Source organism: Coregonus clupeaformis, chromosome 13 (assembly GCF_020615455.1).
Source record: "Coregonus clupeaformis isolate EN_2021a chromosome 13, ASM2061545v1, whole genome shotgun sequence".
Taxonomy (NCBI): Eukaryota; Metazoa; Chordata; class Actinopteri; order Salmoniformes; family Salmonidae; genus Coregonus; species Coregonus clupeaformis.
In genome coordinates this window covers 9,729,994-9,750,960 of record NC_059204.1, presented here as the reverse complement: position 1 = coordinate 9,750,960, position 20,967 = coordinate 9,729,994, and the positions used below count along the sequence as shown (strand labels likewise).

General features: G+C 42.1%; 1 long non-coding RNA gene across 1 annotated transcript; it reads right to left on the bottom strand.

Moving 5' to 3' along the window:
* Window positions 1-1,327: 1,327 nt before the first annotated feature.
* On the bottom strand, window positions 1,328-14,719 carry LOC123492177. Its single transcript, XR_006661655.1, has 3 exons — window positions 14,539-14,719; window positions 13,007-13,994; window positions 1,328-1,398 (listed from the first exon to the last, which is right to left on the bottom strand). It is a non-coding gene; the product is annotated as an uncharacterized LOC123492177 (long non-coding RNA).
* Window positions 14,720-20,967: the final 6,248 nt, after the last annotated feature.

Genomic DNA, 20,967 nt, shown 5'->3' with positions numbered 1-20,967 from the left:
GTTCCATATGCACAAAAAGCTTATTTCTCTCAAATTCTCTGTACAAATTTGTTTACATCCCTGTTAGTGAGCATTTCTCCTTTGGCATATCAAGAAGCTGATTAAACAGCATGATCCTTACAGACACAGGCCACTCTAAAATGTGCAGTTTTGTCACACAACACAATGCCACAGATGTCTCAAATTGAGGGAGCATGCAATTGGCATGCTGACTGCAGGAATGTCCACCTGAGCTGTTGCCAGGATATTGAATGTTCATTTCCCTACCATAAGTCGCCTCCAACATCATTTTAGAGAATTTGGCAGTACGTCCAACTGGCCTCACGACTGCAGACCACGTGTAACCACACCAGCCCAGGACCTCAACATCCAGCTTCTTCACCTGCAGGATAATCTGAGGGGGGAGGGCAGGGGTGCTGAGGAGTATTTCTGTCTGTAATAAAGCCCTTTTGTGGGGAAAAACTCATTCTGATTGGCTGGTCCTGGCTCCTCAGTGGGTGGGCCTATGCCCTCCCAGGCCCACCCTAATCCATAGATTTGGGCCTAATGAATTTATTTAAATTGACTGATTTCCTTGAACTGTAACGCAGTAAACATTTTGAAATTGTTGCGTTTATATTTTTGTTCAGTATAGTTGTAGTAAAGAGGCAATCTGTTTTGAGGCTACACAGTGTTTGTTTACAATCGTAAAACAAGCTTATATATTTTGGGTTCTGATGGGGTACGACAGTTAAACTAAGGTCATGAGGCATTATAAGTTATATTCTTTAAGAATCAATGGGTATATATATATATAATTCACTTAAAAGTTTTAAAAAAATGGATGAACCAACCGCAGATTGCCCCTTTAACATTTAGTTAAGCATGGAGAGTAACAGTGAACAAACAACATTTGTGGGGTTGGGTCAACCAGGATAAAAAGGGGGAATGTTCCCATGGACATGGGAATCGCCATAGGCTGTCTGTCCACTGACAGCTATATCAAATAATTGTATAACTAACCGGCTCATTGCTCCATCTGTGGCTATATCGTCCACAGAGTAATTGCAGAACAACTAGACTGAGGTTTGTCAGTTTTAGCCTACAGACTGTACATTAACAGTCCAGCAACCTAGTTGTTTTCACTTCAGAAGTTGGTCAATTGCAAGATTATGGAGAGACAAGTGGCTAAAGCTGGACCATTTCTAAAGAACCCTCCCTTCCATTACCTGAGGCATCGCGAGCACCGATCGCTGTTCCTTATTGTGAATTCTTCCTCCACCTTGTGTCCCAGTCGTCTTTGGATGATGTCAACCGACAGTAGAAAAATCTATGAGTTAATTAACAAAAAAGAGTCTTCTTTATTGTGGAAAACTCTGTGAACTCATGGAAGTCTAGTTCTCTTCTGATGCCTGGTGTCTGGAGAGAGATGAGAACACAGGGGGAATAGAAGGGTTAAATTAGTAAGATATTACATATATATTTTCCTACTTCACCAACTACGATCTTATCCGCCTCAAATATATAATACTGTCACTTAGCCTGCAAGCTGAGATTATGTGCAGATCGTCAAACACTGCTTCTGAGAGTGACTGTCAAGACCGGCTGTTCATTTAAATCAGAACACATAGCCTACTTCTATCAACTCTAGTGTGATAGTTATTAACTCATGACTGCGTTGGTGACGCTCAGTGCAAACTGGGGGTCTTCCATGTTTGTAAAAAAGACATAGTCGAAGCCGAGCAAAGTTGCAGACATTGTCCGGTTGCAGCATTTCAGATCCAGAAAATACACTGCAGGCAGCAGATTAGTTTGATGCGAGACAGAATGAGCGTTGAATAAACACTGGGTGTAGGCTATTTTTAAATGACTCTAGCTAGCTACCATTCCCCACTGCCAACTAAGAGTCACAAAGAGAGGGAGCAGAGTCGCTGGACCTCGTTTGCATAACAAATCATGAAAAATATGCTGGGGAGGGAGGGCACTGTGCTGGCCAGCTGTGACACAGAGCAAAACAACCCTGCTCCTCTAGTGGCGGATGACATTTCCTCCTGGTGTGCCAACTCAGTCAAATGAGCTTCTTATCACCCGTCTGCTTTTCACACAGCAGCTTTTGCCCGCAGAGGAAAAACACCAACAGAAAAACACCACCTCTTCCTCTCTCTGCCTGCCACAGCATCACACACACACACACACACACAGCAGAGCAGTAGGACTGGCTGAAACTAGTTACGCATGCCAAGTCGGCGTTACCGGTTACGCATGCCAAGTCGGCGTTACCGGTTACGCATGCCAAGTCGGCGTTACCGGTTACGCATGCCAAGTCGGCGTTACCGGTTACGCATGCCAAGTCGGCGTTACGGTTACGCATGCCAAGTCGGTGTTACGGTTACGCATGCTAAGTCGGGCGTTACGCGTTACGCATGCCAAGTCGGCTTTACCGGATACGCATACCAAGTCGGCGTTACCGGTTACGCATACCAAGTCGGCGTTACCGGTTACGCATACCAAGTCGGCGTTACCGGATTAGCATACCAAGTCGGCGTTACCGGATTAGCATAACAAGTCGGCGTTACCGGATACGCATACCAAGTCGGCGTTACCGGATACCAAGTCGGCATTGCCGGTTACACATACCAAGTCAGTGTTACTGGTTACACATAGCTCACTTTAGGAGCGAGATGTGTTGACGAGTCTTAAAATTCCATGCAAAGGAAAAGTTATGTGCTGTGAGTGAGGTCCTGGTCCTGAAAATACACCCACCTGTTAGAGCCACTCAGATGAAGGAGATTGTGTTTTGGGAGGCACTGTGGGAAGCCCTTGCTGCAATGTGCTGATGCCATGCGAAACTGCCATGCCAGCCTGGCTACTGCACTCTGCCATTTTAATATCTTTGTCCCCCTAAACACACTGCGTGATGCCTACAGCAACAGTTTCTAAAATGCACGCTACAGAGTAGGTCTATCTCTTATGCCACTCACTTCCTAGTCAGATTTCTCTGATGATAGGTTTCTGTTGATGGTAGAATAAGGAGATGAAAGGAAGGCAGAAATAATAGCAGAATTCAGACATAAACAACTGTGTGCCACACACCCGGTATTGACAGCATTGTAGTCCATCTAGATTAGGGTAGGCTACATGTCTTAGCCTTGTTGGCGCATTAATGAATATTTTGAAATTGGATATCACGACTAAAGCATAATGGGCTCTTCAGTATGCTACGCGGACAGGTTAAGTCAGTTTACCATGGGTACTAACATTATATGGGTCTCAATCAATTATTTATATATACACACTAGATGACTGAAAGGGAGCGCAGTTCTGAAGCCACCGCGCATCCATTTTACTACTCCCCCACCATTATAAAAAAGATTTTGGAAGCTATAGAAATGCATGTATTAATGTCTACATTCGTTTTTGCCACATTTATTATATCACAGACACCTTACTGCATCCTTTTTAACTGTATTACGTGAGCTAAACATACAAATAAAAAATATAGCAAGCCATTTTCCTTATATATATTATTTTATATAATTTTTGAGTACTAATGTAACTGTCCCCACTACAATCCCAAAAAAGGAAATGCATGTGACTTTGTCCTTGAAACATTTCATTGAAATACTGTATCATTCCATTCATTCCTATAGAGGACTGCTTCTGAGTACCACCAATATGGCCGACCAGTGGCTTCAAATCCGCTCATTGGCCAATAAATAGCATCAGCAATCTAGATTTTATATACATCATTGGTCACAATGGATGCCACAAGCTGCTCCTGACGGACATTGAACTTCACTATGCATTAGCTGGCTTCAAAAGGTCTCAACACAATTGGAAAGGCATTAAGCCACAGGCCTTAAGAAAAATGAGCCCCCTTCACAATCTGATTATGTGGGAAAGAACGACAGATACAAGGGACAGTCATACTCATGTACCAACTTCAAGGTGGGAGGGTCTCACACAAGCACACAAACAACATTTAGGCTAAAACAGCCAGCAAATTACAATTTAAAAGGGGGGGGGGCACGCTTTCTGTGTAAACTTAAACCAGATATAATGGACCTACATATTTTTGACAAAAATGGAAAGGGGGATACCTAGTCAGTTGTTCAACTGAAATGTGTCTTCTGCATTTAACCCAACCCCTATGATCCCTGACAACAATGAGTACGGTTACATGCACACAATAATATGATTATTGTGAATAGTCATTCATATAATAGTTCGATTTAAACCTTTACATGCATTGCAAGAAGAATGATTTCCCTAATAATCCTGTTTACATGGACATGAACATGAAATCAGGCTACCTGATGGGACTTTGTGAAAAAAAATTCTAAGACGCATACTTTCAGTTTTTCCGAACTCACTTCACTCGCCCAAAAGAAAGCAGCTTGCGCTGGTCATGTGCTGATCAAACACACCACTAGAACTCTGATGAAGGCATTTGTTTACATGTCCTAATAATTAGAAAGATTGCTCAGAAAAACAGGTGTTTTAATCAGCATATGCTTACTTCGATTATGACCTCAAGCTGATTAAGATAAGCAGAGTAAGGTGTTTACATGACTAATGCCATAACCAGCCTACTGCCATAATCAGTTTAATATCGAATGATTAGTGTGCACGTAAACATACTCAAAGTTTCATTGCATGTTTTCTTACCGGTATCCAGTAATATGAAACCACATAGAACAACCAACAAGACTACCTAGAGTCCTACGCCATGTTGCAAACTTCCCTTCACATTCTCTACTTAATAGCCATTCGGCACTTAATTTGTATAACCGACATGTCACAGGATTTATTTTACTGTAGAGCAGACACAGGCTGTTCTCAGTTCTGTGACCTCGATGTGAAACATGGTCATGCTCTGTGGCTTTGGTTGTCAACAGGAAGAACCGATCACGACAGGCTATAGGGATATTTATTAGTCAGCTCATTTATAAATGCAGCATATTGATATTAGGGCTGGGAATTGACATGGACCTCACGATACGATCATGATACTTAGGTGCCGATATGATGTATTGTAATTCTAACATGATTCTATAGGCTTCGTATTGCATTTTGATACTGCGATTCTTCCAAACATATTGCTCACTGTATGTTTGCTGCAGAGGGACAAGAGAGAGCCATGAGAAAATGGTAATAAAAGCGCTGAAAACATGTTGGCTCAACGTTTTTTTTTTTTATGGAGACCAAGATATAAGGAGAAATACCAGCGTTTTAGCGCAGATACTGCCAACTGGCGCTAGCTAACGTTAACAACCTAGCCAAAAAAAATATAAATATACACTACCAGTCAAAAGTTTGGACACACCTACTCATTCAAGGGTTTTTCTTTATTTCTACATTGTAGAATAATAGTGAAGACATCAAAACTATGAAATAACACATATGTAATCATGTAGAAACCAAAAAAGTGTTAAACAAATCAAGATATATTTTATATTTGAGATTCTTCAAATAGCCACACTTTGCCTTGATGACAGCTTTGCACACTCTTGGCATTCTCTCAACCAGCTTCACCTAGAATGCTTTTCCAACAATCTTGAAGGAGTTCTCATATATGCTGAGCACTTGTTGGCTGCTTTTCCTTCACTCCGGTCCGACTCATCCCAAACCATCTCAATTTGGTTGAGGTCGGGGGATTATGGAGGCCAGGTCATCTGATGCGGCACTCCATCACTCACCTTGGTAAAATAGCCCTTACACAGCCTGGAGGTGTGTTGGGTCATTGTCCTGTTGAAAAACAAATGATAGTCCCACTAAGCCCAAACCAGATGGGATGGCATATCGCTGCAGAATGCTGTGGTAGTCATGCTGGTTAAGTGTGCATTGAATTCTAAATAAATCACAGACAATGTCACCAACAAAGCACCCCCACACCATCACACCTCCTCCTCCATGCTTCACGGTGGGAACTACACATGCGGAGATCATCCGTTCACCTACTCAAGCGTCTCACAAAGAAACGGAAGTTGGAACCAAAAATCTCACATTTGGACTCATCAGACAAAAGGACAGCTTTCCAGTGGTCTAATGTCCATTGCTCGTGTTTCTTGGCCCAAGCAAGTATTTTCTTCTTATTGGTGTCCTTTAGTAGTGGTTTCTTTGCAGCAATTCGACGATGAAGGCTTGATTCACACAGTCTCCTCTGAACAGTTGATGTTGAGATGTGTCTGTTACTTGAACTCTGTGAAGCATTTATTTGGGCTGCAATTTCTGAGGCTGGTAACTAATGAACTTATCCTCTGCAGCAGAGGTAACTCTGGGTCTTCCTTTCCTGTGGCGGTCCTCATGAGCCAGTTTCGTCATAGCGCTTGATGGTTGTTGTGACTACACTTGAAGAAACGTTCAAAGTTCTTGACATTTTCCAGATTTTCTGACCTTCATGTCTTAAAAGTAATGATGGACTGTCGATTCTCTTTGCTTATTTGAGCTATTCTTGCCATAATATGGACTTTTAACAAATAGGGCTATCTTCTGTATACCACCCCTACCATGTCACAACACAACTGATTGGCTCAAACGCATTAAGAAGGAAAGAAATTCCACAAATTAACTTTTAAGAAGGCACACCTGTTAATTTAAATGCATTCCAGGTGACTACCTCATGAAGCTGGTTGAGAGAATGCCAAGAGTGTGCAAAGCTGTCATCAAGGCAAAGGGTGGCTATTTGAAGTGTCTCAAATATAAAGTATATTTTCATTTCTTTAATACTTTTTGGGTTACTACATGATCCCATTTGTGTTGTTTCATAGTTTTGATGTCTTCACTATTATTCTACAATGTAGAAAATAGTAAAAATAAAGAAAAACCCTTGAATGAGTAGGTGTTCTAAAACTTGACCGGTAGTGTACAGTGAGGGAAAAAAGTATTGATCCCCTGCTGATTTTGTACGTTTGTCCACTGTCAAAGACATGATCAGTCTATAATTTTAATGGTAGGTTTATTTGTACAGTGAGAGACAGAATAACAACAAAAAATCCAACAAAAACGCATGTCAAAAATATTATAAATTGATTTGCATTTAATTAGGGAAATTAGTATTTGACCCCTCTGCAAAACGTGACTTAGTACTTGGTGGCAAAACCCTTGTTGGCAATCACAGAGGTCAGACGTTTCTTGTAGTTGGCCACCAGGTTTTTTTTTTTTTTTAATTGTCATTTAGCAGACGCTCTTATCCAGAGCGACTTACAGGAGCAATTAGGGTTAAGTGCCTTGCTCAAGGGCACATCAACAGATTTTTCACCTAGTCGGCTCGGGGATTAGAACCAGCGACCTTTCGGTTACTGGCACAACGCTCTTAACCACTGAGCTACCTGCCACCCCTCTCAGGAGGGATTTTGTCCCACTCCTCTTTGCACATCTTCTCCAAGTCATTAAGGTTTCGAGGCTGACGTTTGGCAACTCGAACCTTCAGCTCCCTCCACAGATTTTCTATGGGATTAAGGTCTGGAGACAGGCTAGGCCCCTCCAGGACCCTAATGTGCTTCTTCTTGAGCCACTCCTTTGTTGCCTTGGCCGTGTGTTTTGGGTTATTGTCATGCTGGAATACCCATCCACGACCCATTTTCAATGCCCTGGCTGAGGGAAGGAGGTTCTCACCCAAGATTTGACGGTACATGGCCCCATCCATCGTCCCTTTGATGCGGTGAAGTTGTCCTGTCCCCTTAGCAGAAAAACACCCCCAAAGCATAATGTTTCCACCTCCATGTTTGACGGTGGGGATGGTGTTCTTGGGGTCATAGGCAGCATTCCTCCTCCTCCAAACACGGGGAGTTGAGTTGATGCCAAAGAGCTCGATTTTGGTCTCATCTGACCACAACACTTTCACCCAGTTCTCTTCTGAATCATTCAGATGTTCACTGGCAAACTTCAGACGGGCCTGTATATGTGCTTTCTTGAGCAGGGGGACCTTGCTGGCGCTGCAGGATTTCAGTCCTTCACAGCGTAGTGTGTTACCAATTGTTTTCTTGGTGACTATGGTCCCAGCTGCCTTGAGATCATTGACAAGATCCTCCCATGTAGTTCTGGGCTGATTCCTCACCGTTCTCATGATCATTGCAACTCCACGAGGTGAGATCTTGCATGGAGCCCCAGGCCGAGGGAGATTGACAGTTATTTTGTGTTTCTTCCATTTGCGAATAATCGCACCAACTGTTGTCACCTTCTCACCAAGCTGCTTGGCGATGGTCTTGTAGCCCATTCCAGCCTTGTGTAGGTCTACAATCTTGTCCCTGACATCCTTGGAGAGCTCTTTGGTATTGGCCATGGTGGAGAGTTTGGAATCTGATTGATTGATTGCTTCTGTGGACAGGTGTCTTTTATACAGGTAACAAGCTGAGATTAGGAGCACTCCCTTTAAGAGTGTGCTCCTAATCTCAGCTCGTTACCTGTATAAAAGACACCTGGGAGCCAGAAATCTTACTGATTGAGGGGGGGTCAAATACTTACTTCCCTCATTAAAATGCAAATCAATTTATAACATTTTTGACATGCGTTTTTCTGGATTTTTTTGTTGTTATTCTGTCTCTCACTGTTCAAATAAACCTACCATTAAAATTATAGACTGATCATTTCTTTGTCAGTGGGCAAACGTACAAAATCAGCAGGGGATCAAATACTTTTTTCCCCTCACTGTATATATACAGTTGAATCGGAAGTTTACATACACTTAGGTTGGAGTTATTAAAACTTGTTTTTCAACCACTCCACAAGTTTCTTGTTAACAAACTATAGTTTTGGCAAGTTGGTTAGGACATCTACTTTGTGCATGACAAGTAATTTTTCCAACAATTGTTTACAGACAGATTATTTCACTTATAATTCACTGTATCACAATTCCAGTGGGTCAGAAGTTTACATACACTATGTTGACTGTGCCTTTAAACAGCTTGGAAAATTCCAGAAAATGATGTCATGGCTTTAGAAGCTTCTGATAGGCTAATTGACATAATTTGAGTCAATTGGAGGTGTACCTGCGGATGTATTTCAAGGCCTACCTTCAAACTCAGTGCCTCTTTGCTTGACATCATGGGAAAATCAAAAGAAATCAGCCAAGACCTACTTCATCCTTGGGAGCAATTGCTAACGCCAGAAGATACCACATTCATCTGTACAAACAATAGTACGCAAGTATAAACACCATGGGACCACGCAGCCGTCATACCGCTCAGGAAGGAGACAAGTTCTGTCTCCTAAAGATGAACTTACATTGGTGCGAAAAGTGCAAATCAATCCCAGAACAGCAGCAAAGGAACTTGTGAAGATGCTGGAGGAAACAGGTACAAAAATATCTATATCCACAGTAAAACGAGTCCTATATCGACATAACCTGAAAGGCCGCTCAGCAAGGAAGAAGCCACTGCTCGAAAACCGCCATAAAAAAGCCAGACTACGGTTTGCAACTGCACATGGGTACAAAGATGAGAAATACTTTTTGGAGAAATGTCCTCTGGTCTGATGAAACAAAAATATAACTGTTTGGCCATAATGACCATCGTTATGTTTGGAGGAGAAAGGGGGTCGCTTGCAAGCTGAAGAACACCATCCCAACCGTGAAGCACGGGGGTGGCAGCATCATGCTGTGGGGGGTGCTTTGCTGCAGGAGGGACTGGTGTACTTCACAAAATAGATCGCATCATGAGGAAGGAAAATTATGTGGATATATTGAAGCAACATCTCAAGACATCAGTCAGGAAGTTAAAGCTTGGTCGCAAATGGGTCTTCCAAATGGACAATGACCCCAAGCATACTTCCAAAGTTGTGGCAAAATCGCTTTAGGACAACAAAGTCAAGGTATTGGAATTGCCATCACAAAGCCCTGACCTCAATCCTATTTGTGGGCAGAACTGAAAAAGTGTGTGCGAGCAAGGAGGCCTACAAACCTGACTCAGTTATACCAGCTCTGTCAGGAGGAATGGGCCAAAATTCACCCAACTTATTGTGGGAAGCTTGTGGAAGGCTACCCGAAACGTTTGACCCAAGTTAAACAATTGAAAGGCAATGCTACCAAATACTAAATGAGTGTATGTAAACTTCTGACCCACTTGGAATGTGATGAATTAAGTAAAAGCTTAAATAAATCACTCTCTACTATTATTCTGACATTTCACATTCTTAAAATAAAGTGGTGATCCTAACTGACCTAAGACAGGGAATTTTTACTAGGATTAAATGTCAGGAATTGTGAAAAACTGAGTTTAAATGTATTTGGCTAAGGTGTAAACTTCCGACTTCAACTGTATATCTTCAACGATAATATTGTGATACTTTACTTTATCAACTGTTACCCCATCACTAATTGATATGATTTAAAAATATATATATATAATAATAATTGGTACAAGGCCAGCATAGATGTATTCTAGAAACACAGTGTCCTATCCTGTGCCCCTTTTGCAGTGCATAAAAACATACATCACTAGCACTGCATATGTCCAGGTTTCATATTATTTTGCTAATATTTAAGGTAGTATCCTACAGAAAAAGCTCTGCCTCCATGCTGAACTGAATCCTTGCCACGTGTGTTGGCTTTATAATATAATTACAACAGAGAGAAATTAATCTCAAGTGTGATAGGCCGATTTGGTAGTGGTAGCAGGAATCATTTGTTGTCATCTCCATTCGCCATTGGCTAATTACACACGGAAATAGCTTCGTCCTTTGCCACTACAATAGAAAAGTAGGCTATAAACATGGCAAGATGAGTCATGCAAATTTATACTCCCGGGCAAATTCTATCCACATCATGCAAGCATATTTATAGGTGTAGGGCCAATACCAACACAAACCAGGAAGCAAATGCAGTACCAGCAACCTTCTAATAATTAACTGACTATGCCTGAGAGACAGGACATTTCTCTGTATTAACTTCAAGGGTTGTTTCCCATTAAAGGTTCAGTGTACATGTAGATAGACTAGATGTTTTAAATTGCATTGATTTCATCTGCAAGGCTGGCACAACATTTGAGATACTGTACTACGAATATACAAAATGGACTGCTTCAGGATTATTGTTGAATTTCTGTAACAAGGCTATTTAGTTCCGTTTTGTTATTTTATCTCAGTTATTACCATGTTATTATTATCACATAGTTAACCAATACACGGAGGCAGACACCTTTCTGTCACGTACTCTGGTCTGAAAGATATCCTCCTGGTCTAACCACCACAGCTGGTAATGACAACTTTGCTTTGAGGACATGTTGGGCAAAGAGTAAAGTCAAGAATGTGTGTGGTATTCTCAGCATGCAGCACACTCTACGTCAAATTTGCAACACTGGCCACCCCTAAGTTTACAGGGGCAAATTGATCATGTAGGCAGAATTACAGCAGAAAAATTGGCTAAAAGTCTTAAGAACTATCAACCTATAAAGTACACTGAACAAAAATATAAACGCAACATGTAAAGTGTTGGTCCAATGTTTCATGAGCTGAAATAAAATATGTACTGAAGAGTATTTCTGTCTGTAATAAAGCCCTTTTGTGGGGAAAAACTCCTTCTGAGTGGGTGGGCCTGGCTGCCCATTGGGTTGGCCTATGCCTTCCCAGGCCCACCCATGGCTGCACCCCTACCCAGTCATGTGAAATCCATAGAATAGGGCCTAATCAATTTACTGATTTCCTTATATGAACTGTAACTCAGTAAAATCTTTGTTGCGTTTATATTTTTGTTCAGTATAGATATAGGACGCGATTAGATCCCCTGTAGCTCAGTTGGTAGAGCATGGCGCTTGCAACGCGAGGGTTGTGGGTTCGTTTCCCACGGGGGGGCAGTATGAAAATGTATGCACTCACTAACTGTAAGTCACTCTGGATAAGAGCGTCTGCTAAATTGACTAAAATGTAAATGTGAATTAAATGTCTAGTGTTACACGAGGATGAACTAACGTTAGCGCTACACAGCATAACACCTCTGCAAAATCTGACTTTCGGAGAGGCCTATGGCCAAATGTATATATTGGTGTACAGGATTGTAGTGAGCAATCTAAAAAAACAACAACTACAATCGCTAATCAACAGAATTAATATAGTTTTTGAGGCGGACTCAACATGGAGCCCAACACAAACAAGTACAACGTCAAACTAACTTACTACTATCGGGCCAACACCCACGTAATCCTACAGCCCTATTGGTCAAAACGCAGTTATAGCCCGCCTCCAGATATGCACGAATGATCGGCTTTGCTGTCAATCTCAGGAGATTTCACAGTAGGTTGAGACAGAAAACAACAAACAATTTAAAGGCTTGTTTTTGTGGCCTAAATAGCTAACTAAATACATGCAAAATTACCCCTTGACAGGCCGAATTCGCAAAGGAGATCATTTTACTGAGGTGTACGTAATCCTCTTAACATAACTTATTGAGAAAACACGCATATATAGTCAATATTATAAACACACGACGTGGATCTCGGTGACACTGAACAAAAGTAAGCATTGAAAACCGTCCCGACTAGCTGACGCCCATTCCCCGAAATGACCATTTGTCAACAAACTCGGTCAAATGTTGTCTTTATACTCTGCTCAGTTTACCTAGAATGTTCTAGATCTTTTTCTCGAGCTCTGTATCAGCATGGTGGGGGTGGGGGCGTGTACCCTGAGAGGATGTTGACGTGTGTAGATTTTAGTTGACCCAAAAAATAATTAATGGTGTAATATCTGGTTTCAACACCCACATGATCAAAAAGATCACAAAATGTTAATCTTAAAAACAATAATTTCGTAAAAAATAAAAAATAAAGCTATTGAAACGAGTTACAATGTGCCTGCACATATCTACAGTAGTCTTGATCAAACAAAAAAGGTTTGTCAAATAGGTAAGCCGTTTTAGTTCAGTAGGATTTAACGCGAAAATAGCTCAATCTTGTTCCCTACCAACCAGCTACATTATGGCCTCCGTCCCGCCCCTCTCACGGCAGCACGATACAACTAGCTCACCAAGAGGTAACAAGCATACGAATAAACATTATCCACAAAGTTTGGCAAATGGTTTTAAAATCGTTCAACTCACCTTTAGAAACCCCATATGAAAGTTTTGTGTCGTGTTTCGCTTCGTGTTTATTCCTATCTGAGCAATAACAAAGCCATTTCAATGGAGTCCACGCTACCTTTCTCTTGCGTTTGTTTTGTTTTTCTTCTTCCTGACAGGTTCCTGGAAAGCGCGTGACTACCTAGTCACGTGGTCCTTCACGGACCAATCGCAGTGAAGCTTTAGGATTGACCCAAAACTTTGCAAGTAAATTACGGTATCCTACAGCAACATTGCACACACTTCAGATGCTATAATACGGTTATCCAGACATTTATATTATATGGAAGTAATATAAATACTTCAATAATGACAATTATATTTTTCCAAAGGCCCTAGGTTACACTTACTTGGTGCAAGCATGAAACTCAAGTCCTTAGAGTTTACAAATAAAATACTGTACATTATAAATACCATCTTTGAATAGATCTGCCATAATACTATATGTTATGTACTGTGATTTGACATTGTTACTATGTTGGGAAAAATCAGTCATGATAAGATAAACATGGAACATACAGACTAGGTTAACTCATTTAGTTGTCATTACTGCCTGTACAGGACTTGCTTGGGCACATTTTGTCCCCAAAAATGTACAGTACAAAAACAAAATTACGAATTTTGAGGCATCTACAAATATTCATTGTAACAGACAAGTTGGTAAGATGAATAGACAACACAACATGAGTTTCGAGAAACACTTAAAGCTGATAGGATGAGCAAGGTCATGTGCATTCAATCATGGCTGAAAATCCTATATCATATATTCAGAGACCATTTAACCCAAAATACTTAGTAACTGTGTGGTTAATAAAATAAATATAAACTAAGCCAAGGATTCCATTGGTGGGAGGGTCTGAGCTCAGGGCCTTGTGGGACAGTCTGGAGGACTTAGATCTGCCTGCGCTCCCGGGCCACATGCCAGACTCTCTCTCTCGCTCGCTCGCTCTCGCTCTCTCTCTCTCTCTCTCTGCAGTAAGAAATAAAACAATCACTTCCACTCAATGACATTTTACATTGGAGTCATTTAGCAGACACTCTTATCCAGAGCGACTTAGTGCATACATTATTTTTTTTATTTTTCATACTGGCCCCCCGTGGGAATCGAACCCACAACCCTGGTGTTGCAAACGCCATGCTCTACCAACTGAGCTACATCCCTGCCGGCCATTCCCTCCCCTACCCTGGGCCAATTGTGCGCCACCCTATGGGTCTCCCGGTCACGGCCGGCTACGACAGAGCCTGGATTCGAACCAGGATCGGGAGTGGCTCTAGTGGCACAGCGATGTGCCTTAGACCACTGTGCCACTCGGGAGATATACGCTTTGTGTATCTCAACCACTCATTTTCAGATTCCTACACAGATATAACTTCACTAGATGCTGCTAAGTGTTTTACAGGCTAGCATGACTTCCATCTTGCAAGCTATTGCAGTATGTTTATTACCATTATCTTAGGTAAACCAAGAGTCAGATATAATGTTCAAAAAAGCTAAATGGACAGGTTTATGATACCTTTGTCCTTGGTCCTCCTAGGCCTTTCTCAGTAATTGAGGGCAGAGTCGTGGGCAGAGTCAGCGCCAGTGGAATTGCAGATACCAAATAGTGTCATTACTCAAAGCAGGTCCAAACAGTGGATTCAGCTGGGAGAGAATGACTATCAACCAGCTGTGGAAGAACAGGGACAAGAAAAACACATTATGATGGCCTTACGAGTCCATTCAATTTGCATATTCATTTTTATTTATATTTTTTCTTTCACCTTTATTTAACCAGGTAAGCCAGTTGAGAACAAGTTCTCATTTACAACTGCGACCTGGCCAAGATAAAGCAAAGCAGTGAGATAAAAACAACAACACAGAGTTACATATGGGGTAAACAAAACATAAAGTCAAAAATACAACAGAAAATATATATACAGTGTGTGCAAATGTAGCATGTTATGGAGGTAAGGCAATAAATAGGCCATAGTGCAAAATAATTACAATTTAGTATTAACACTGGAATGATAGATGTGCAAGAGATGATGTGCAAATAGAGATACTGGGGTGCAAATGAGCAAAATAGATAACAATATGGGGATGAGGTACTTGGGTGGGCTAATTTCAGATGGGCTGTGTACAGGTGGAAGCCGATTCTAGATTTAACTTTGGATTGGAGATGCTTAATGTGAGTCTGGAGGAGAGTTTACAGTCTAACCAGACACCTAGGTATTTGTAGTTGTCCACATACTCTAGGTCAGACCCGCCGAGAGTAGTGATTCTAGTCGGGTGGGCGGGTGCCAGCAGCGTTCGATTGAAGAGCATGCATTTAGTTTTACTAGTGTTTAAGAGCAGTTGGAGGCTACGGAAGGAGTGTTGTATGGCAGTGAAACTCGTTTGGGAGGTTTGTTAACACAGTGTCCAATGAAGGGCCAGATGTATACAAAATGGTGTCGTCTGCGTAGAGGTGGATCTGAGAGTCACCAGCAGCAAGAGCGACATCATTGATATACACAGAGAAAAGAGTCGGCCCGAGAATTGAACCCTGTGGCATCCCCATAGAGACTGCCATAGGTCCAGACAACAGGACCTCCGATTTGACACATTGAACTGAGGTGCACCCATGACCAGCTCAGAAACCGGATTGCTTAGCGGAGAAGGTACGGTGGGATTGGAAATGGTCGGTGATCTGTTTGTTAACTTGGCTTTCAAAAACTTTCGAAAGGCAGGGCAGGATGGATATAGGTCAGGTAAGCTGTGCAAAACCTTACTTTATCTGGCTAGTCGCCGTTTGCGTTGCATGTGTCTTTGGTACAAAAAGCAATCAAAATATAGTGTGCAAATATTTTTCAAATTCTATACGAATATTATTTTTAACCCTCCCATTCCCATCCCCTGCCCCAAAGTCCAAGTACCGATAACCAAAGTACATTTTTGTCAGAGCCATCTAATAATACAATGCACAGACTCTGTGGCATATATCTACATGTTCCATGTTCTTATGTACATTCAGAATATCTTGAAAGAGCAGAAATACATAACAAACCCCTTGACCTTCCCTGCACCATGTTCTGCTCTCCCTCAGTGTAAAATGGTCCACTATCCTTCAACCACTTGTGTAATCATCTCACTTTAAATACAAGGCACAATGAACAGTACTGTTATTAAATACAAATATGAACACACCAAACTAAGGAACTTCAAACTCTTAGCCCTCTCATCCCTACTTTGCAAGAAGCCAATGGTGTTATCATTTGAAGAGACTTCAACCAAAGGGTATATAGATAGAGGGAATGGTTGGTTATAATCACATCATCTAGCTTATAGTCAGATGACTAAGAATCTTCCCATGCAAAGGATGGGAATATAGTGGCCTTCTGCTCAAGTCTATTTGAAATATCTTCTCAACTGCAAAAACACAGGACAATGGACTATAGAACCATCAGGCCAAATCGCAAAACAACCTTTCTCACTGCATTCCTGTGTATCCTATTTTTTAGCGTCATTCTGTCAAAGTAGACTTCCTTTTTTCATAATATTAGTAGTATTTCAGGTGCTTGTGTGTTTTTGTTGCCTTATAATGTGGTTGGCAGGTTGAGAGTATTGGGTAACATCTCCTCCTATGTGAATGCCATGGTACTAGAATGGGAAAGCAGACCACAACAGGTATGAAGTGTTCCCTATACCTCCACAACAGTATACACTATGGAATACCCAGTGGCTGTTTTTCATCTGGGAAGCACAGTTCAGTAAGGTGACAAAGACATGGGATTGACAAGTTAATATTTAGGTTTCAATACCAAATATCTCGTGCCATCTCGGTCAGTCTCACTCTAAATATAACGGCATCTTGTGTTGCCTTTCCCACCCTGGTACGCAGGCATGAAACGGGTAGTTTGAACAGCTTACAGGAAATGGCTACAGCTAGAACTGATAATCATTCTGTTTTGCTTGATTTTTCAACATAAACATTTCGGGAGGTATTTTTCATAGTGGCTTTGAATTCGCAAACACTGCGGCCCTAACCTCACTAGCCATGTGCACTAGCCACGCACAAATGGCGAGTAACAGACTACTAAGTGCAGAGATAGATACTAAGTTTCATTTCAGCACATGCTCACAGTATGAAGACATACATACATACATTTGGAGCGTGGTATGTATGTCTTCCCACAGGGCATGGTGATGCGATTCCTGGATGGAATGGGCATGCAGAGGGTGTGCCGTTACAGTGTCGGACAAGAATGGCTTTGAGTGTGCCATCAGCAGACGTCTACACTCTAGGCGTGGGTGCACGCGCAGCCCGACCAGTCCTCCAGTGGGATCCCCTTTGCCAGTGGTCTCTAGGATCTGGTTAACAAAGTCAGACGTCTGCCCGGCAACTGGTGACTTCACTGCAGAATGAAAAAGGACAAGTTTATAGAGTGCTGGATTTTTGCTGCTTCTAACAGCCATTGTTTAAACTGTGTTTGGGCTCCCTTTAAGAGTGTGCTCCTAATCTCAGCTCGTTACCTGTATAAAATACACCTGGGAGCCAGAAATCTTTCTGATTGAGAGGGGGTCAAATACTTATTTCCCTCATTAAAATGCAAATCAATGTATAACATTTTTGACATGCGTTGTTCTGGATTTTTCTCACCGTTCAAATAAACCTACCCTTAAAATTATAGACTGATAATTTCTTTGTCAGTGGGCAAGCGTACAAAATCAGCAGGGGATCAAATACTTTTTTCCCTCACTGTATATCCATCCTACCCTGCCTTTCGAAAGTATTTGAAAGCAAAGTTAACAAACAGATCACCCGACCACTCGAATCCCACCGTACCTTCGCTGCTATGCAATCTGGTTCCGAGCTGGTCATGGGTGCACCTCAGCCACACTCAAGGTCCTAAACTATATAATAACCGCGATTGATAAAAGACAGTACTGTGCAGCAGTCTTCATCGACCTGGCCAAGGCTTTTGACTCTGTCAATCACAGCATTCTTATTGGCAGACTAAATAGCCTTTGTTTCTCAAATGACTGCCTCGCCTGGTTCAACAACTACTTTTCAGATAGAGTTCAATGTGTCAAATCGGAGGGCCTGTTGTCTGGACCTCTGGCAGTCTCTATGGGGGTGCCACAGGGTTCAATTCTTGGGCCGACTCTATTCTCTGTGTATATCAATGATGTCTCTCTTGCTGCTGGTGACTCTCAGATCCACCTCTACGCAGACGACAACATTTTGAATACATCTGGCCCTTCATTGGACACTGTGTTAACAAACCTCCAAATGAGCTTCAATGCCATACAACACTCCTGCCGTGGCCTCCAACTGCTCTTAAACGCTAGTAAAACTAAATGCATGCTCTTCAATCGAACGCTGCTTGCACCCGCCCGCCCGACTAGAATCACTACTCTCGGCGGGTCTGACCTAGAGTATGTGGACAACTACAAATACCTAGGTGTCTGGTTAGACTGTAAACTCTCCTTCCAGACTCACATTAAGCATCTCCAATCCAAAGTTAAATCTAGAATCGGCTTCCTATTTCGCAACAAAGCCTCCTTCACTCATGCTGCTAAACATGCCCTCGTAAAACTGACTATCCTACCGATCCTTGACTTCAGCAATGTCATTTACAAAATAGCTTCCCACACTCAACTCAGCAAATTGGATGTAGTGCCATTCGTTTTGTCACCAAAGCCCCACATACTACCCACCATTGTGACCTGTACGCTCTCGTTGGCTGGCCCTCACTACATATTCGTCGCCAAACCCACTGGCTCCAGGTCATCTATAAATCACTTCTAGGCAAATCCCTGCCTTATCTTAGCTCATTGGTCACCATAGCAACACCCATCCGTAGTATGCGCTTCAGCAGGTATATCTCACTAGTCATCCCCAAAGCCAACACCTCCTTTGGCCGCCATTCCTTCCAGTTCTCTGCTGCAAATGACTGGAACGAACTACAAAAATCTCTGAAGCTGGAGACACTTATCTCCCTCATTAACTTTAAGCATCAGTTGTCAGAGCAGCTTACCGATCACTGCACCTGTACACAGCCCATCTGTAATTAGCCCACCCAACTACCTCATCCCCATATTGTTATTTACATTATTTATTTTGCTCATTTGCACCCCAGTATCTCTATTTGCACATCATCTTCTGCACATCTATCACTCCAGTGTTAATACTAAATTGTAATTATTTTGCACTATGGCCTATTTATTGCCTTACCGCCATAACTTACTACATTTGCACACACTGTATATAGATTTTCTATTTTCTATTGTGTTTTTGACTGTACGTTTTTGTTTATTCCATATGTAACTCTGTGTTGTTGTTGTTTTTAATCGCACTGCTTTGCTTTATCTTGGCCAGGTCGCAATTGTAAATGAGAACTTGTTCTCAACTGGCTTACCTGGTTAAATAAAGGTGAAATAAAATAAATAAAATGTGTTATTTCATAGTTTTGATATCTTCACTATTATTCTACAATGTAGAAGAGGGTAAAAATAAAGAAAGACCCTGGAATGAGTAGGTGTGTCCAACCTTTTGACTGGTACTGTAAGTATTCAGACCCTTTGCTATGAAACTTGAAATTGAGCTCAGGTGCATCCGGTTTCCATTGATCATACTTGAGATGTTTCTACAACTGGATTAGAGTCCACACCTGTGGTAAATTCAATTGATTGGACATGATTTGGAAAGGCACACACCTGTCTATTTAAGGTCCCACAATTGACAGTGCATTTCAGAGCAAAAACCAAGCCATGAGGTCGAAGGAATTGTCCGTAGAGCTCCGAGACAGGATTGTGTCGAGGCACAGATCTGGGGAAGGGTACCAAAATATTTCTGCAGCATTGAAGGTCCCCAAGAACACAGTGGCCTCCATCATTCTTAAACGGAAGAAGTTTGGAACCACCAAGACTCTTCCTAGAGCTGGCCGCCTGGCCAAACTGAGCAATCGGGGGAGAAGGGCCTTGGTCAGGGAGGTGACCAAGACCCGATGGTCACTCTGACAGAGCTCCAGAGTTCCTCTGTGGAGATGGGAGAACCTTCCAGAAGGACAACCATCTCTGCAGCACTCCACCAATCAGGCCTTTATGGTAGAGTGGCCAGATGGAAGCCACTCCTCAGAAAAAGGCACCTTGGAGTTTGCTCGGACTTTGCCAAAAGGCACCTAAAGGACTATCAGACCATAAGAAACAAGATTCTCTGATCTGATGGAACCAAGATTGAACTCTTTGGCCTGAATGCCAAGCGTCACGTCTGGAGGAAACCTGTCACCATCCCTATGGTGAAGCATGGTGGAGGCAGCATCATGCTGTGGGGATGTTTTTCAGTGGAAGGAAAGATGACCGGAGCAAAGTACAGAGAGATCCTTGATGAAAACCTGCTCAAGAACACTTAGGACCTCAGACTGGGGCAAAGGTTCACCTTCCAACAGGACAATGACCCTAAGCACACAGCTAAGACAACACAAGAGTGGCTTTGGGACAAGTCTCATTGTCCTTGAATGGCCCAGCCAGAGGCCGGACTTGAACCCGATCTAACATCTCTGGAGAGACCTGAAAATATCTGTGCAATGACGCTCCCCATCCAACCTGACAGAACTTGGGAGGTTCTGCAATGAAGAATGGGATAAACTCCCCAAATACAGGTGTGCCAAGCTTGTAGCATCATACCCAAGAAGACTCGAGGCTGTAATCGCTGCCAAAGGTGCTTCAACAAAGTACTGAGTAAATGGTCTGAATACTTATGTAAAAATGTCTAAAACACCTGTTTTTGCTTTGTCATTATGGGGTATTGTGTGTAGATTGATGAGGAAAAAAACAATTGAATCAATTTTAGAATAAGGCTGTAATGTAACAAAATGTGGAAAATGTCAAGGGGTCTGAATACTTTCCGAATGCACTGTATACATATAACAAGAACACCCCTTATGTAGTAACAGTAGTAGTAGTAGTAGTGATAGTAGTA